The sequence below is a fragment of the Aquarana catesbeiana genome, linkage group LG01 (assembly GCF_042186555.1).
Source record: "Aquarana catesbeiana isolate 2022-GZ linkage group LG01, ASM4218655v1, whole genome shotgun sequence".
Classification (NCBI taxonomy): Eukaryota; Metazoa; Chordata; class Amphibia; order Anura; family Ranidae; genus Aquarana; species Aquarana catesbeiana.
The window spans coordinates 231359909-231378521 of record NC_133324.1 but is presented as its reverse complement, the minus strand read 5'-3'; positions in this window follow the sequence as shown (position 1 = coordinate 231378521).

The window sequence follows — 18613 nt, the reverse complement described above, 5'->3', positions numbered from 1 at the left end:
ATAATGTTTTATGGATGTAAGTCTTATAGTCTCTTTCTACTGTCTTTTCCTCACTCTGTGTCTATCCAAGTTATAAGAAACTCAAATACTTGTTCCCAGGCTTGGGAGTTACTGTTACTGTTTTTGGACAGACATTGGGGACAACGTCTACTGTAGTGGGGGGGAGTATGTAGCGCTGGTAGATTTGCGATCTACCATATGTTAGGTAAACTTAGTAACTTGTTCATACAAAGGTTAAGTTTGCCTCTGTTCCAGTTTGGCTGACGTTGTGTGTGTTTCCGGACTGACCAGTGGGTGTCGCTGTTATTACTGGTCAGTGTTGGAAAGGCAACGTGTCGAAGTGTATGGATGCTCTTCTGTCCCGGAGACAACTCGGTGGAGGAGGTCCTCCGAGTTGCATTCTGGGTGAGGGTATTTATGGGACAGATGCCATATTAGGGGTTTCGTTTTACAGCCACCTGCTGGCCCTCCTGGCCGACAGGTATGCATTAGAGAGCAATCTTGTGGTCCTCCGTTCCGGGTGGGGGTGGGCCCAGAAGCTTGTCTGGGGCCTACCACAGCAGCCGAGGAATGGTCCTGAGCTGCCTATCCAGAAGGGAAGAAGCTGGACAACCGAGGAGATCCCAGGGGAGGACCTGTCATGGAAGGATCACGCGGCGTGCGGGTCTGGAGAGGGGCCTGGTGACTCGGTTGGAGGACGTATCCTAAAAGTAACTATACAGCATAGTGTTGCCGGGTTGGCTTAAAGGTTCAAGCACTGTGACTGACATTCACTACAAGAAAAACCGATACATCCTGTGGCAGAGGATCGTACAGGTTTATCCCAAACAAGTCTGTGGCAGAGACTTTTGTTCGTGCTGCGTGCTGGCTGCTGGACGAGTGAGAGAGGCCTATCCAGGCGAGGAAAGAGTGTGTCCCACGAGGGGAGCGCATTCTATTATATTATCCAAATTCTACCAGGACATTTGTCAAGAACCTTATAAGAAGATATTTGAGTTTCTTCTGTAGTTTCCCTTCTGCCTCTTTCCTGCTACTTCCTTAGTAAATCGTTTAATAAAGCATTGAAAACGTATTCAAGTGTTGGTGCGTGTATCGTCCAGAGGTAAACTCAATGGAACCCTAGACCCGGTGCCGGTAAAACAGAGGGAAGGAGAGTGAAGGTAACAAACCCGCTTAAACCAGCAGCTCCACTGAGAGTTAGTGCTACACCAGTATTTTTATTAATAAGTATATTTTTCTGTGTAACTTGAACCAACTGAAGGCAAACTCCCAACAAAACTGAAAACCTAAGCACTAAGGCCGGTTTCACACTGGGGTGGTGGGTGCATCGGTGGTAAAACACAGCTATTTTTACCATCGTTTTAGTGGCGCTATTCGGCCGCTAGCGGGGGGAGGGGCGGTTTTACCCCTACCGCTAGCGGACGAAAAAGGGTTAAAACCGCCCGCAAAGCGCCGCTGCAGCGGCGCTATGCCGGCGGTATAGCCACGCTGCCCCATTGATTTCAATGGGCAGGAGCAGTGAAGGAGCGGTGCATACACCACTCCTTCACCACTCCATAGATGCTGCAAGCAGGACTTTTTTTGGCATCCTGCTAGCGCACCGCTCCAGTGTGAAAGCCCTCGGGCTTTCACATTGGAGACACAGCAGCGGCTGTTTCAGGTCGGTTTGCAGGCACTGTTTTTAGCGCATGCAAAGCGACCCAGTGTGAAAGGGGCTTAAGAGCAGTATATAGGCTAAAATTTGATGACCTCCCTTAAAAATGCTAATTGCTTGGTTGTCTTTCATCACTTTGGGTCAAGTGGCCCGTACCAGCTTGCAGTGGATGAAAGCAGAACTCCTTATCTGTATACTTGTTACAAGTCAGTGATTCAGACAGTTGACATTGCATTCATTTGGGTGTGCTGTGCTGCATTTGCATCCCATTCACTTTAAATGGGTTTGCAGCCAACATAAAGCTCAAAAAATTGGCAATGCACCTTTTCAATACATCACCCCTCTATGCATGTCATGCGTGCTGTGCTGTTTTGGTTACAGTGCACTGGGGTGCCTTTGGCAACAGGGTAACCTGAGTGCCCTTTATGTTTATATCACAATTGTAATTCTTGCTGAATGAGCATTAGTAGCTTCCCAAATGGTTTCATTAGTGCTCTGAAACTGCTTTTTTGGATGTTGGAGGAAGCTGACTTTTCAGTATTATCTGAACACTGGTCCCATCTGCTTGGCCTCTGCATCCAAACACAAGAAAACTACTTCATGGCCACTGCTTACAGATATTACTAGCGCCAATGCTTGTAGCTCAGAACTTGGTAGTCTGGCCATTATTCCTGATAATTCAGCACCTGCAGTCATCACCACTTACACTTTTTCCTGGTGGATGGTTATCCTGCTATTTAGCAATGCTTGAATGTTAACATAAACCTGTTCTTATGTGTACATAACATTTGTGTTTTTTTTTCTATTCCCTTTTAAATTTAATGCTGTTTTACAGAGCCAGTACTTCATAGTGATATTATTCTAACTGCTGTCTAACCCAGTGTTTCCCAATTGTGGGTGCCAAGGCACCCCTGGCAGTGTGGGCCATTTGGGTTCCCCCAGGGTGCTGTAAGCACAGGACCCAGTTTGGTCTGGATCAGCCATGCTACAGGCAGGCTGTTCATTAGCACCATAACAACCAATGATGCTCTAGGTCCAGAAAGCATCATTCATTGCTATGGTGTTGGCCCATCTGGATCATGGCAATGCATTATGTTGTTCCAGGGCACAGGGCTGCTCCTAGCATTCAGAAGAGGAGAGAGAAGTCCTCCTCTAGACCTGCTCCAAATCCCACCCTCTGTAGCACTCCTGTAACCAAAAGGTTTGTCTCTGAAGTGACTGAGGGACTGATTGGGGAGACTTTGAAGTTTTGGGGGGACTCTGATGTAAACGGGGGCTTCTGTTGTGAAGTTTTTTCATGAAAGTGGTCGTGTGCATTGCCCCAGGCTCAGGTTTTTCATTGATGAGTAATATTTATGTTTTTTTAAATGTTAGACCTCAACAGTGCATACTTTTAAAGGGTGTCATGACTAAAAAAGGTTGATAAACACTGGTATGACCTGCTTCCTCTACATCAGTGGTCATCAACCCTGTCCTCAGGGCCCACTAACAGGCCAGGTTTGCAAAATAACTGAAATACATCACAGGCGATATCATTTGCTGCTCAGTGATTGCAGTATTCTAGTCTGCATCTCCCCAAGGTAATGCATAAAACCTGGCCTGTTAGCCTGCTCTACATGACACATTGTAGAGTAGAAAACCTTTATACTATTTTATTTGACTATTGAATAACAAGCTTTTTCAAGCATGTTTGGAGATTTTGCTGAACAGGGGTACCCCTCCAAGCTGTTCTAAAGCAAACCCTGACACACTGGGGTTGATTTACTAAAAGCAAAAAGACTGTGCAGTTTGCAAACTCTGCAAGTGCAGTTGCTCCAAAGCTTAGTAAACTAGGTAAAGCTTCACTTTACAAATACCTAATCAGGTGCAAGGAAAATATAGCTTGCACATGATTGGACGGTGGAAGTCAGCAGAGCTTCCCCTCATTTACTAAGCTCTGGAGAAACTGCTCTTGCAGAATGCAACTGTCTATTTGCCTTTAGTAAATCAACCTCACTGTCTGAGAATCATAGGTGCTGTTACAATCTCAGAAAGGCTAACATTTTTGCCATTTTGCAAGACATTTTTATCTTTTTCTCAGTCCATGGGCATATTTTTGTATGTGTAAGCATAAGTGCTTTGTAAGTGTGTATTATTTATAAGGTAACAACACCAAAAGTGGCAGAGACTCAAATCAATTTATACCTAGCAAAGGAACAGTACACATGAGTTGGTGCACACTGAGCAATACAATAATTACCCAGCAGTCGATCTAGCTAGTTAGAACAAGCCACCCAATTAAACTGATACTAACATTTATATTAAAAACAGAAGGTCTTGTTGCATACATTTGCAAATCTGTATGAAATCACACTGTCACAACAAGGCACCTTTGCAAAGCAAGGTCCCTAACTCTATATATACTCTCAGTATAGTGCTCAAACCAGATCTGTATATAGAACAGTGAATACAGTATATACCAGCTATATTCATTTGAAGGTCCCTAAAAAATGTAGTCAAATGTTTTGTTTTTTTTTTGTTTTTTTTGCTTTTTTTTAGTTACAGTATGAATATAAGGATTAGAACTCATGCAATGCTTTTATTGCTGTCTGTGCTTCTGCTGGGTAGAGTAACTAACATCAAGACAGAAAATGATGGTGAGAAATCCCAAAAAAAGATGAGGATACATTAGGGACCAGTAGGGACAACTGATTAGGAGGGGATTTCCCCTTACTTTAGAGAGTTTTCCTCTAACGTCATGTTACATTTTCAGGACAGAAAGTGAAAAGAAATATTCTCAATGGGAGGGGACAGCAAAAAACAAATAGACAAGGGCTTTAATTCTTCCCTACACTATCCAAAACTAAAAACAAAACATTTTGGCTATACATACACTTCAAAGTTACTTTACTATGGGTTTCTGTTATTAATGATGAATTCCAGGTTTGAATATTTTATACATAGTTACATTGGTTCAGCTTGGACCAATGTAACTATGTATATGGCATACCTGGCTGATGCCCCTGTATGCTGGAAATCACTGTAGTAGAGACTGATACTCCAGTGATCTCTACTAGGTTCCAGGTCCTGTGATAAGACGCTGGCTTGCCGCATTCTGAGCACAGGTGCTTGGCCACTCTGCATGGGTGCTATTCAGAGAATAGTTTTCATCTTCAGAAATAATGCCTAGCATCCTCTACGTGGAAGAGGAGGAGAGGCGGGGTGGTCATGCCCAAGAACAAAAATGTAATATACTGCAGCTTACCACTCCTTAACCACTTCAATACAGTGCAATTACCTACGTAATCATGTGTATAAAAACCTTTAATTGCGTCATAATAAAGCAGAACAGTTATTTGGAAAAATGCAGAGTGTATCTTTTGTGTCTTTTCCCTACTGCAGTAGGTATTATTAATTTGGAACCACTAATCAATATGAGGATAGGAGTTGCCTATCTAAAAAAAAAAACATGTCAGATGGCGAGCCAGCCAGGAGGAGATTTACAGGTGACCCTGAGAATCCGAAACGAGGAGCTTGAGACGATCCGGAAATTTCTGATAATCAGCCAGCTGAGGAAGGCCTTTTGCTTACATTTGAATTATCAGACTTCCTTGATCGGGAAGGATGGATCAAGGGTGACATTTAACACTAGACAGAAAGGGACATTTTAATGTTAAGTTGTGGGATGAATTTGGGGTCAGGCACTACCACTAGTAAAATAAAAACAGAATACTTTATATGTTGTCAGAGAGGGAAGATGGGATGAGCACTATGGCTGCCTGTCTGATCATAGAAGCTAGAGTGTGTGAAGTATGGGATGCAAAGGATATCAGAACAAAATAAGGAAAGCAGAATTTAAAGCAGGGAAATATTAGAGTTAAAAGAAAGTGAGCGAATGATATGCATGTGTTGTGTACAAATGGGAAAAATGTAAGTGATTTTAGAGAGATATTCATGTATGTGTATGAATGCTGGAATCTTTAGTTCTACTGCCCCGTACACACGGTCGGATTTTTCGATGGAAAATGTCCGATTGGAGCGTGTTGTCGGAAATTCTGACCGTGTGCGGGCTTCATCGGACATTTTCCATCGGATTTTCCGACACACAAAGTTTGAGAGCAGGCTATAAAATTTTCCGACAACAAAATCCGATCGCGTCAATTCCGACCGTGTGTGGCCTGTTCCAACGCACAAAGTGCCACGCATGCTCAGAAGAAATTCTGAGACGGAACAGCTCGGTCTGGTAAACGTAGCGTTCGCAATGGATACAACACTTTCGTCACAGTGCAATCTTAAAAATGGTTTAATACAGCGCACTCTCTTCTTCTTTATAATGTGAGAAGAATGAAGTAGTTTTGCTGCTCATATTCACACAGACTTCTCACAAACTTCTTTCTTTATTATTTATCAGGATTCCCTTAATATATTTTGATTTGTCACATCTGACAAAAATATTTTTGTGTTTTTTTTTTTATTTATTTTTTTAGAATTTTTTTTTTTTTTTTTTAGGTTTGTATTTTTTCCAAGGCTGATCTTTGTTTTATTTTATTTTTAGTTTTACTCCAGAATATTTTTGTGTGTGTTTTGTGTGTCAAGTTACCGCAACACCATTGATATCTTATATTATTTAATCTCAAGGAGATTGTTTGGTGTCGGTGTCCCTTGTTAATTTCACATTGTACTTTAGAAATGTACCTGAATCCTCGCAAACAAACTGTCCTTTTTGAAGGAAAACACACATAGGAGAGTATAATTGAAACCAAAAATCCTTTATTAAGGGCTCAGAACCAAACAAAGAGGGAGGTAACGCTGGAGAAACAGCAGAAATTATTGAAGCCTTGGACCCCCAGGGCAGACATGAATTATTTAACATCAAAATTGGTGGCCTGAGGAGTCCATATGTAAGGGAGTGCAGTCTGATCCAGAAGTCCCAGAGATCCGGAAAGCAGCAGATGACATCGGTGTCCCCAGGCTGTGGTACCACAAGAGGCTACATCTTTTGCCAGACCAGACTGGATCCAGGGTCATCACTTTCTGGTCTTCCTTCCACGCTTCCTTCCTGGCTGTGCCTCTGCTGTTGGAGATGTGGCAGGAGGAGGAGTAGGACCTGGAGGAAGAGGAGGACTAGTAGGACCTGGAGGAGGAGGAGGAGGAGGAGGAGGAGGAGGAGGAGGACCTGGAGGAGGAGGAGGAGGACCATGTGTGAGGTCACAAATGTGGGTAGCAGATGCTATTTGGCCCCTCAACCACTTATTGAGAGCTTCCAAAATTAATGACTCACACATGAGTTGTTGGCCCTCCTCCATCCGCTGCATTTTACAGGCAATTATGCCAGCAAAGTCCTCCTCCCCAGTGTGGGGGGCTCTCAGGGCCTCTGTAGCCTTCCAAATGAGGCCTATGGCAGCCTCCTCCAGGGTACTCCTCTTCCTGCCACTTTCTCTTTGTGGGTGTAGGGGAGGGACCTGCATATCAGGCAGCCTGTTCGGCCCAGCCACCTCCTGGCTGAGACTTCCCTGTGTATGAAAAAGGGACATGGTTTAATGTTTTGCATCATCAATCACAATCATAAATTAGTACTCCAAACTAACATCTAGTTAACATCATTGATTGGACAACCTGAAATATTTAGAGGAATACTATACCTGGCTCAAGCTGGGCTCCTCCACATGTTGCTGCCTGGAAGGCCCAGGTTGGGCGTCTGAAGCCTCAGCTGGGGGGGAAGGAAGCGTAGAAGGAAGACTGGAGAGTGATGACCTGGGTTCAGTCTGACCTGCCAGAAAATGCAGCCTGTCATAATACCACATCCTGGGGACATAGATGTCATCTGCTGCTCCGGATCTCTGCGAATCCTGGACTTTCTTGCACTCCCTTAGATATGTGCTCCTCAGGCCACCAATTAGGATCTTCAAATAGGTGATGTCAGCCGTGGGGATCACCTGCTTCACAATTTCCAGCAATTGATCCAGCGTTGCCTTCCTCTTTGTTTGGTTCTTATAATGTGGGTGGTTGATCTCCCACAGACAAGGCAGCTCCCTGAACATGTCAATGAAGATTGCCCTAAAGTGGGTATCTTTAAAGATATCCATTTGCACTGCAAGACACAACACAAGACAAATCCTAATGTCAGGCAAAACTCTCCTAATCTTGTTACAATATAGGCCTCAATCTAGAAGCAGTATAGGCCAAAGTTTGTCTCTTACCTTCGTTATTACGATCGGCGCCTCCGATGCTCCTTCCTCCGCTCACAGATCGTACGTAATACGCACGTGTGTTACGCTTTATACACACTGCACATGCGTGTAACTCCGCCCGCCCCTGACGTTCTTTCTAGTCTATTCCCCGCCCCTTTTCGTTCGCCGCAGTGGGGGAAGAGCACATGGCGGAGACACAGCAGGTGCATGCTAATTACAGCAATGAGGAGGAGGGGGAGGAAAGCCCGGATCCAGAAACATCCCAAACCAGAAGGAGACGATTTAAGGCATCCAATATGTCCTTTGGGGAGATGTTGGAGATGGTCGACATCCTGAAGAAGGCCGACTATGATGGGAAGTATGGACCTTACCTGAACCCCAATGTCAGAAAGGCCAAGATCATGGCGAAAGTAGTCAAGAGTCTGCACCGGAATTTCGGGGTACGTCGATCGAAAGATCAGCTCAGGAAGCAGTGGTCAGACCTCAAATTACGAGAACATGAGCAGTACAAAAAGATCCGGGGAGTGCTGCAAAAAAATAAGTAGTTGTGCTGTGTTCCTATTCTTTTTGTCTTTATTACTTTCGTGCTGCTCCATGTGCTTTTGTTAAAAGTGTTGTACATTTTAAAATGGCAACTTTCATGTTCATGGGCACATTATTCGCTCGTATCAAACATTTTTATTTCGGCCTATCAAACACCATTGTTTTGGCCATATGCATTTGCACACATTTTTTAGGGACTACTTGTATGAAACTAATTTGGTTGTGTAGATGGGTTTGTAACTAGAATGAAATGCAAACTAGATTCTGTGGAAGGAGAGGACACTGAGCAGCTGTTTTCATGTCTGGACACTGGAGCACTAGTGTGGGACACAAGAACAACATTTTTATTAGGGGGCCCACACAGGTGCTCCAGTGTATACTATAGGGGTGTCTCCATCTGTGAAGCTTGTACAAGACAGGTAAAGTACTGCAGCTTGACAAAGGACAATAAAATTCTACATCTTGGAACTCTGCCAAAATAGACAATTGTACCCCACTTCCAAGCAATGTTTCATCTTTATAGTTCTTCCCTCAAATATCTGTGTGCTAAGTATACCATTTTTGTTTTACATAGGGGATAAAAGACTCGGAGGACACCCCTCATCCGAGGAGACCAGAGCCCCCCCACCTCTGGAAGAAGGGGAAATACCCCCAACACAAGAAGAGCAGGAGGAGGAAGAAGACGTGGTGGAACTAGTCACCACAACAGGTGAGTGTCTGCGTCCACAGGCTCAGGTAAAAGATGGATGCTAGCATATTTTTAATACCTGTTTTTGTTTGGTTTTTCTCTTTTTAGGTGATCGTGATGTTGTGGATCCAGATCCTTTCACATCAGAAAGTGCACAGATCCTGATCGGGGAGATCATGGGGTTTAATTTAGCATTGGAAAACCTCAAGAAAAGCATCAATGATGTTATTCAAAAAAATAAAAACATCATTGATTTTTTGAGTAGAGTTTAAAACCCCTCCAAATCACTTTGTTTTTTTGTGTGCTACAATGTTCAAAATGTTTTTGCGATTTTTAGAAAAGCCAAATTTGGAGGATGCACACAGTGTGTCTACATGTGCTATCTGCCATCACGGGAGATCAATGGACGCGTTTTTGGGGTGCAACCCCTTCCTCAATAATAAAGTAGCTGAGAGGAAGGTGTTTCTCCCCCAAAACACGTCCCTTGATCCCCCGTGATGGCAGCTAGCACATGTTGAACTTCTTAAATTGGTGTGCATCTTCCAAATTTGGCTTTTCCTGGGGTGACTTCACCCCATCTGAACGCAATATCAAACACAGTTCCTAAATACTCATGTATGATATTGACTTCAAGTTCTACCTAATGTGAACTTTGTAAGTTCAAGATTTGTGTCTTTCTTGTTGGTTTGAAACATGCCTGTTTTATCTTAAATGGACATTTATATTTTTGATAATGCCACCCCAAAAATTGTTATACAACAAACATGTTGGTTTGTTTTAAAAACCTTTTCTAAATGCACGTGATTGTGCAGGTATTAAAAAGATTGTTAATCAAGAATGTGTGGATTATTGTCTCAACGCTACAACACTTTTGTGGTGCTGCTTTCTGTGACAATGGGGGTTATTTCCTAAGGGCAATTCCTCTTTGCACTACAAGTGCAGTTTCAAGTGCACTTATAGTGCAAAGTGTCCTTGCCTTTAGTAAATAACACCCAACAGTGCTTTGTATAAGGTTACACAATCACGCCATTTTCTGGACTCACCACATTTCTGTCAGGGTCAGCTAAAACAAACACAAGCAGTAAATGTCACCAAAGATTTGCGTAATCTTGGACAGGTAACCCTCTCCACTTCATTGAGAGATGAATGCCTAAATAATGGGTATTACTTGGAACAGCCCCTCCTTAGTTACACTATTGGCAGCCCACTGTACAGGTAAGAAGTGTCATAATACAAAGATATAAATACACACTGTACACATTTGAGCACATTTGGACATTCTGCTATTACCTATCAAGATAATAATAGGATACAAAAACTTGAAACAGTACCATTTGAAAGTATACCGGCAGGCCCTTGCACTACATGCTTTGGGGAATTCATCCATAAATCTGACCACTAAAGAGATGGGTATAGTGTGTATGGGTTTGGCAAAGTCAGCAGATAGATGATTGAGGATAGATAGAGAATTGGGATCAGCTGACTTAGCAGTTGGGGGGAGGGAGGGTTAAAACTGATTTGGGGACACCACAAAAACAAGCCTCTGGCACGCTGCCTGAATTTAACGCACAAATCACATTTCTAAACATTTTCGGGGTTGTTTGGGGTAAAGCACTACTATGGAGCTGATAAAATACATTGTTAAGTGACTACATGAGGTGAATATAGGGGCAGGAGAGCATGCTGGGGAGGTAAGTGAAGGCAAATATGTATGAAGGACAAAAAAAAATATTACATAAAATTCCAGCATGAATGAGGACAAAGGGGACATTCACAGCATATTACAATCATGGTAATTAGGGAATGAGGAAAGAAATACAATATATTAGCAAACATTATATACAATAAAATGTGATATTAAAGGATAAAAATCCTACCTTCATATACTCCTTCTGCAGGACCTGGATGATGGCAGAACAGGTCTCTGGGACAATGATACCCAGAGCCGGGGTGTCGAGAACTTCAAGTCCTGCAGGCTTCTCCCCATTGCCAAGTACCGCAGGGTGGTGACGAGTCTCTGCTCCGGAGTGATGGCTTGCCTCATCCAGGTTATTGGGGAAATTTGTAAAATGGGATTAGTTTAGATTAAGATAGCAATTTTGTAATTTTACATTTATACAATAAACCCTTATTGAGAGAAAAAAAAAAAGATTAAGATGAGGTTGTTAACCACTTCAATACAGGGCACTTATACACCTTCCTGCCCAGACCAATTTTCAGCTTTCAGCGCTGTCGCAGTTTGAATGACAATTGCGCGGTCATCCTTCACTGTACCCAAACTAAATTTTTATCATTTTGTTCCCACAAATAGAGCTTTCTTTTGGTGGTATTTGATCACCTCTACAGTTTTTATTTTTTGCTAAACAAATAAAAAAAGACCGAAAATTAAAAAAAAAAAAAGTTTTGCTTTTGTTTCTGTTATAAAATTTTGTAAATAAGTAAGTTTTCTTTTTCACTGATGTGCACTGATAAGACGGCACTGACAGGCACTGATAAGGCGGCACCGATGAGGTGGCATCAATGAGCGGGCACTGACGGGCACTGATGATGGGCACTGGTAGACGGCACTGATGGGTGGCACTGATATGCAGCACTGATGGGCATTGATAGGCGGCACTGATCGGCACTCATGGGTAGCACAGTTTTGGCACTGATGGGCACTGATAGGCAACACTGATGGGCACTGAAAGGCTGCAAAGATGGGTTTTTATGGACGGCACTGATAGGCGGCACTGCTGGGCACTGATAGGCGGCACTGCTAAGCACTGATAGGCGGCACTGACAGGCACTGATAGGTGGCACTGATAGGCGGCACTGATGGGCATTGATACGTGGCACTGATACGCGGCACTGATATGAGGCACTGATAGGCATCCCTGGTGGCACTGGCAGTGTTAGGCATTGTGAGTGGGCACTGATTGGCAGCTGCCTGGGCATTGATTGGCAGCTGCCTGGGCACAGATTAGTATTTCCCTGGGGGTCTAGGGGAGGCATACCTGGTGGTCCAGTGTGGATGGCCATCCTGGTGGTCCTGAGCGGCATGATGGTTGTCCTGGACAGGATCCGAGGGGGGGCTGTGCTGATAATCAATCAGACTCCCCCTGTCAGGAGAGCAGCCAATCGGCTCTCCTCTACTCGCGTCTGTCAGACGCAAGTGAGGAAAAGCCCATCACTGGCTCTTCCTATTTACATTGTGATCAGCCGTGATTGGACACGGCTGATCACGTAGTAAAGAGTCTCCATCAGAGACTCTTTACCTAGATCGGAGTTGTGGTGTGTCAGACTGACACACCGCAACAACGATCACCGCGATGTGTGCCCCCGGGGGCGTGCAGCGGCTTAATATCCTGAGGACGTCATATGACGCCCAGTCAGGTTATTGAAACCACTTTGCCACCATCATTCTGCTATATGGCGGGCGGCAAGTGGTTAATTGGAATACAGCTGCCATAATATTTAACAAAGCCAAGATAGATGGAATACATAAGAAGTTTTTCTAAAAAATTAAATCTAAAGGTCTGATAATAACTTGATGTGCGGTCAATGATGTGAGAGTAATAATAAATAAAATGTAAATATAACCGACCCATCACATCAAGTCTACACACCCTGTTATGATAGATGCCACCCGCAGCCAGTTGTTTTATAGTTTATGATCTGGCTGAGAGCTTTCTGTTCTGTCATATAGAGATTGTTGGTCCTTTTGTTTTTATTTATACTTATTTTTGAAATCAAAAGCAGAATCTGTGGATTGTGAAATGATGTACTTTTCCTTGTAAGTGCAGTGGTATAAGCAGAAGAATACTTTGGATTTATTGGACATCTCTGCATGACCGCAGGGTATTGTTATCATTTATTATGTTATGAAATCAGGAAAATAATGTCAGATGGAAATTAAGGACTTGTATTTTCTAGCTAAAACTAACAACAGAGCAAGCAATGAGAAATTATAATATTGCCAGGAAAAAGTTGTCTTTTTGAAACACGAAACTGGAGTTCTTACGCAAACAGCATGATAGAAAACAAACCATTGTAATATATTTATGCAAGCTGGACCCAGTAATGAATTGTTCACTCCGATATATCAGAGCTGTAGCTTTATGTAAAGGTGCTATTTGACAAAGTTATAGACATTATTTTGGTCAAATATTTAATTTTTAATGGTCCCACATTCTGCGCAGAAAATATACAGCTAACTAAATGTTTGTCTAATGTTGGAATGGCCTAGTCAAAGCCCAGATCTCAAGCCAATAGAAAATATGTGGTCAGACTTAAAGATTGTGTTCACAAGCGCAAACCATCCAACTTGAAGGAGCTGGAACAGTTTTGCAAGGAGGAATGGGCAAAAATCCCAGTGGTAAGATGTGGCAAGCTCATAGAGACTTATCCAAAGTGACTTGGAGCTGTGATAGCCGCAAAAAGGTGGCTCTACAAAGTATTAACTTTAGGGGTGAATAGTTATGCACATTGACTTTTTCTGTTATTTTGTCCTATTTCTTGGTTGCTTCACAATAAAAAAAATCTTCAAAGTTGGGGGCATGTTCTGTAAATTAAATGATGCAAATCCTCAAACAATCCTTGTTAATTCCAGGTTGTGAGGCAACAAAACACGAAAAATGCCAAGGGGGCAAATACTTGTGAAGGTACTGTATGCTGATAAGTCAGCATGCCAACAATTAAGATAGAAGGCCATTCTGGCCACAGGAGTGTACAGCCAGTACTCTGTAAATATGTCTTATCGATCATTTGTTTTTCACAGTGAAAAGTCCTTTTGTAAAGAAAAAGCTGCTCAGATATTATATTCTCCACAATGGAGTTTTGCCTCTTTGGCCAGGACTACCTCCACCTAAGCGTGTGGTGGTTCCAGGTTAAAGGTGATAGCGGGTATGGTTAGTGCTCAAAATATTAATCAAAAGAGAGGAGATTGTAAAGGAAAATTGAAAGTTCTGTATACAATTGTATTCTGTTTTGTATGTATAGCGCTGACAAATTTTTGCCTGTTTCCTTCATGTAATGTAGAAGTATGGACAATGCATTCTTTGGTATTTGGTGCCATCTAGTGGCCAAAATGTGAAATGGACTTTATTTTACATTCTGTTTCAAGCACATTGGAGGAATGTTACAGGAAGTGACTGTTTGTTTACATCCTACAAAGACTCACTTACCCAGAATGCCAAGTGATCTACCCAGGAACACTCAGTACTGAATTGCATGCTGGGTAGGTTATAAAAGGCCCCACACGGCCATTTTCTTTCTCTTGTTCCTGGGACTCATGGCCTGCCAGCAGGGCTCTGTGTGTGTCCCACAGAGTTGCGGCCTACCTTGTGCGGAGCGGAACAGATGCCTTTGATCCTGCCTTACATCACAGCATGCTGGAGCAGCAGTGTAATCGTTCCAGAGACCCTTGAAGGAGGTAACCGAGGACTCCCGGTCATCTGTGAGTAGCCTTTGATCCTGCCTTACATCAAAGCATGCTGGTGCAGCAGTGTGATCATTCCAGAGGCCCTTGAAGGAGGTAACCGAGGACTCCCGGTCATCTGTGAAAACTGAACAGCGTGACGGCATGGCCACAGCGAACAAACTGAGATACTGTGGAGCAGAGGCATCCATCTGTCTGGACCCAGTGTGGTGAGAGGGCTGATGCCCAGAATGTTTGTACTGCACCTTTTCACACTTAGACTGTAAACACAGCGTTGCTGGGACCTGTAGTCCCACAGAGAAGATCTTAAACTAGAGACTGAGTTTAAATAGGCCTCAAGCCTATCCTTCACTGTACTACTGATACTGTGTTACTAAAAGCCAAACTGCATCGGAGGCAGTTGCAGGTGTACTGCACTACAAGAATAGTTCTAACATCTACTTTCATTTAATCCTGGTTTGTTGGATTACAATTGGTACCATACAAATAGCTAGTAGAAGACAGAAGGCCGAAAGGACTGCATCTCTCATTGCAAGGCCTTACATCCTATTCATGATAAGAGGGACTGCATTATAAAAGTAGGGAAACTGTGTTGTGCTTTATTGAATAACATTGTCTTCTTGTGTTTACTCGCGTGCTGGAAGTGGGAAGGTACCCAGAGTTAAAGCGTTTTCACTCTGAGCATTAGTCCCACTTGGAGACGCACTTCCAGGGGTCAGTTAAGACAACCTTATGTGTACAGATTGTTGTGAATACATTTTGGGCTGTTGCATTACGTTTGTGTGACAGTGCAAATATTTTAATTACTATTTTATACCAGTTCCAGTAAAAATACGTTCCTGGTTAAGAACAACTGGTGTGGAGTGTTCTTCCTTTTCCAGCAGGTGGAACATCGGATACCCAGGTAACAACAAAGGTATATTATTGTTATGCTGCACACTGTGGGGTTATCCTGTACTATTAGCTTCACACTAATACTGAACCACAGCTGTGTCAAGGGGACTGAGCCAAGTTGTTGGGGGTGTAAAAAAAGAGTACAGGCCTAATCAAATACCAGCAGCTCCTTCAGGGGTAAGTGCTACATGTGTATTGCACACTGCCCTCACTGTGCACACATCACTAATAATGTTTTTAATACATGTTTGCATTCTTTCGAGTTCTGATTAGAATTAGCCTGCCTATGTTACGCCCCTTGTTACCATAAATGTACAATTGTAATATTTATGTGATACCTACATAATCATGTGTATAAAAACCTTCAATTGTGTCATAAAGTAGAACAGTTATTTGGAAAGATGAAGAGTGTATGTTTTGTGTCTGTTCCCTACTGCAGTAGCTGTTATTAATTTGGAACCATTAATCAATATGAGGATAGGAGTTGCCTATCTATAAAATTCCATGTCAATGTAAATGTAGGAATTGTCTTCTCTTCAATTCAGTTGGACAGTTTTGTGATTCAACTACCCCAACGGATGTCACAGAGCAGCTGTGGTACAGCTTGGCCAAGAACACACCCATCTGTCTATTGGATAATATGGCAGCTAACTAATGAATTTATCCCTTTGGGTAATCTTTGAGTGAGCTCCCTTCTGTTGTAAAGTGGAGGTATGTTCTGTAACAAGCTGATGCCACTACTGAAGTTTTTTAGCATCTTTTTGTTTTTTCCATGATGTAACCAAAGTAAAAGGTTGATTAGCTGTAAAAGATAGAAGGTGGGAGAACCAATGCCATTGTCCCGCATAGGGCCTTATGCCATGTACACACGGGCGGACCTTTCAGCATCAAACATACGACAGTCTTTCCAACGGACTTCCGAACGAACGGACTTGCCCACGCACGAACGGACTAAAGTCCGTCGAAAGTCCGTTAATTTTGAACGCGATGACGTACGACGGGACTAGAAAAGGAAGTCAATCTTGACGCTTTTATTGGCAAGATTGACACCTTCCAAGCCCCGTCGTGGGAGCCAGCGCCGAGCTGTCTCGCTCATTGGGAAAGGAAAAATGTTTATTCCTTTCCCAATGAACGACTGACATTAAGGCCATGTTCACACTGGTGCGGGGATCCGACTTGGATCCCCACCAATACCAGGCACTGTGTTTGGTATGAATCTTGAGGGGGAACTCCATACCAAATTTTAAATTAAAAAACCGGCATGGGTTCCCCCTCCAAGAGCATACCAGGCCCTTAGGTCTGGTATGGATTGTGGGGGGGACCCCCACGCGTTTTATTCGGCGTAGGGGGTTCCCCTTAAAATCCATACCAGACCCAAGGGACATTGTCGCTTCCCCCTCGCACTCGCTGCAATGTGCTCGCATGTATTTTTCCTATTGTAGCGAGCGCAAGATGTGCAATACCCTGTGCCGAGAACCAGCGCAATAGGATCGTGCTGGAAACATTCTCGTGGGCAGATGCTGTTGCCGCCCTTTCATCATATTTGGTCCGTCGGACCAGCATACAGACAAACGGATTTCCTGATAGGAACTGGCCTCCGGTGGGAAGATTTAAAACATGTTTCAAATCTAAAGTCCGTCTGATTTTCGACTGAAAAGGTCCGTCGGAAGTCCGATGAAGCCTACACATGGTCGGATTGTCCGACGGATTTGTTCTGGCGGACAAGTTCAGTCGAAAAGTCCGCCCGTGTGTACACGGCATTAGAGCATGGCTTTTGGGCTTTTGACACAGCTTTTTACTTATCATCTATCATAGTTTGCAGTGAATACATCCTAAGAACAATCTGTGGATGTATTATACATGTTGTTTGGTTTGTTCTGTGTGTTTTGTTGTAATCATTTTTGTTGCCATTGTTCAGCATCAGCAGGAAGATTCTTATAAATAAGTGTCTGAATTCTAAGTCCTAGCATCCTGTACTTAATTTTTACCTTGCTGCATCCAGTCTAACCCATGATAATGCAGCTTTAATTATGTTTTTTATTAGAGCTTACAGGTACAATAGAACTTTCATTACTGTTTGCTCTAGATTTATTGCTTCATTTAAAAGTGAGCCTTATCACTCTATAATAATTGCTGATAAGACACCATGCCTGAGGCATACGGCATGATTAGCGTGCAAAAGCAAGAACCATTAAATATTTAATGATTACAATCGCAGCAAGGCAAAAGGCATGTATTCTAAATAAACCTAATGTTTTGTATTAATGCAAATAAGGTTTTAAAAAGTAATGCTTTTCTATTTAAAATAATAGGATTATAATTATTTCATTCTGGAGGCATTGCATCTTGTACAGCTGGGTGTAAACACAAAAAGTGAATGTAGCAGCAGCAATGGGCCTGATGCATGAGAATTCCTATTAGAAAGATTTACTATATGTATGGAACTTTATTAGCCAGTAAATTTTGCTGGAAAATTTGCATAGGCAATTTTATGCTAATGTTCATTTGGGGAGTGAAATTGTGTTCATTCATTCATTTTCCGGTGTTGGGGAACGATTATGCAGAAGAAAAGTAACTTTTAAAAAAGGGCCATTTGAAGCTGTTATGGATAAATTATAGTGCTTGAGAAGATGCACAATTACATTTTGGATACCAGCTCTTGCTTAAGGAACATATAAACTGTGACTGTTCTCACTGACAGAGAAATATGTAAGCTGACTGGTCTAAATTATCCAGCCCTAGAATCAATTGCTGGATAGAAATAATACAAACAATTTCAATGATATCACAGTTAGGCATTGATTTGGACTCTGCCGACAAAGAGTTACTGTATTTAAAAAAAAAAAAAAAAAAAAACAGCATAGGCTCCTCTAATTCATACCAGACTCTTCAGATCTGGTATGGATTTTGAGGGGAACCCCATGCTAAAAACAAAAAAAAACAAAATGCCCCCAAAATCCATACCAGACCCTTCTGAGAGATCTGAGATCTGAGTATGCAGCCCAGCTGGTGAGGAAAGAGGGGGGGACAAGCAAGCACCCATTCCCCTCCTAAACCATACCAGGCCACATGCTCTCAACATGTGGGGTGGTTTGAGGGGACCAGGCCTGATGGGCCGGGCATGATGGGTCAATAATGTCAAAAGGGGGCAGGGCCACCTATTGGCATCATTGGGTGACCCTGCCACTTCATTTATTTAGCGGCAGGTAGGTGACGGAGCTGTCAATCGTCAGGCACCAAGTGTC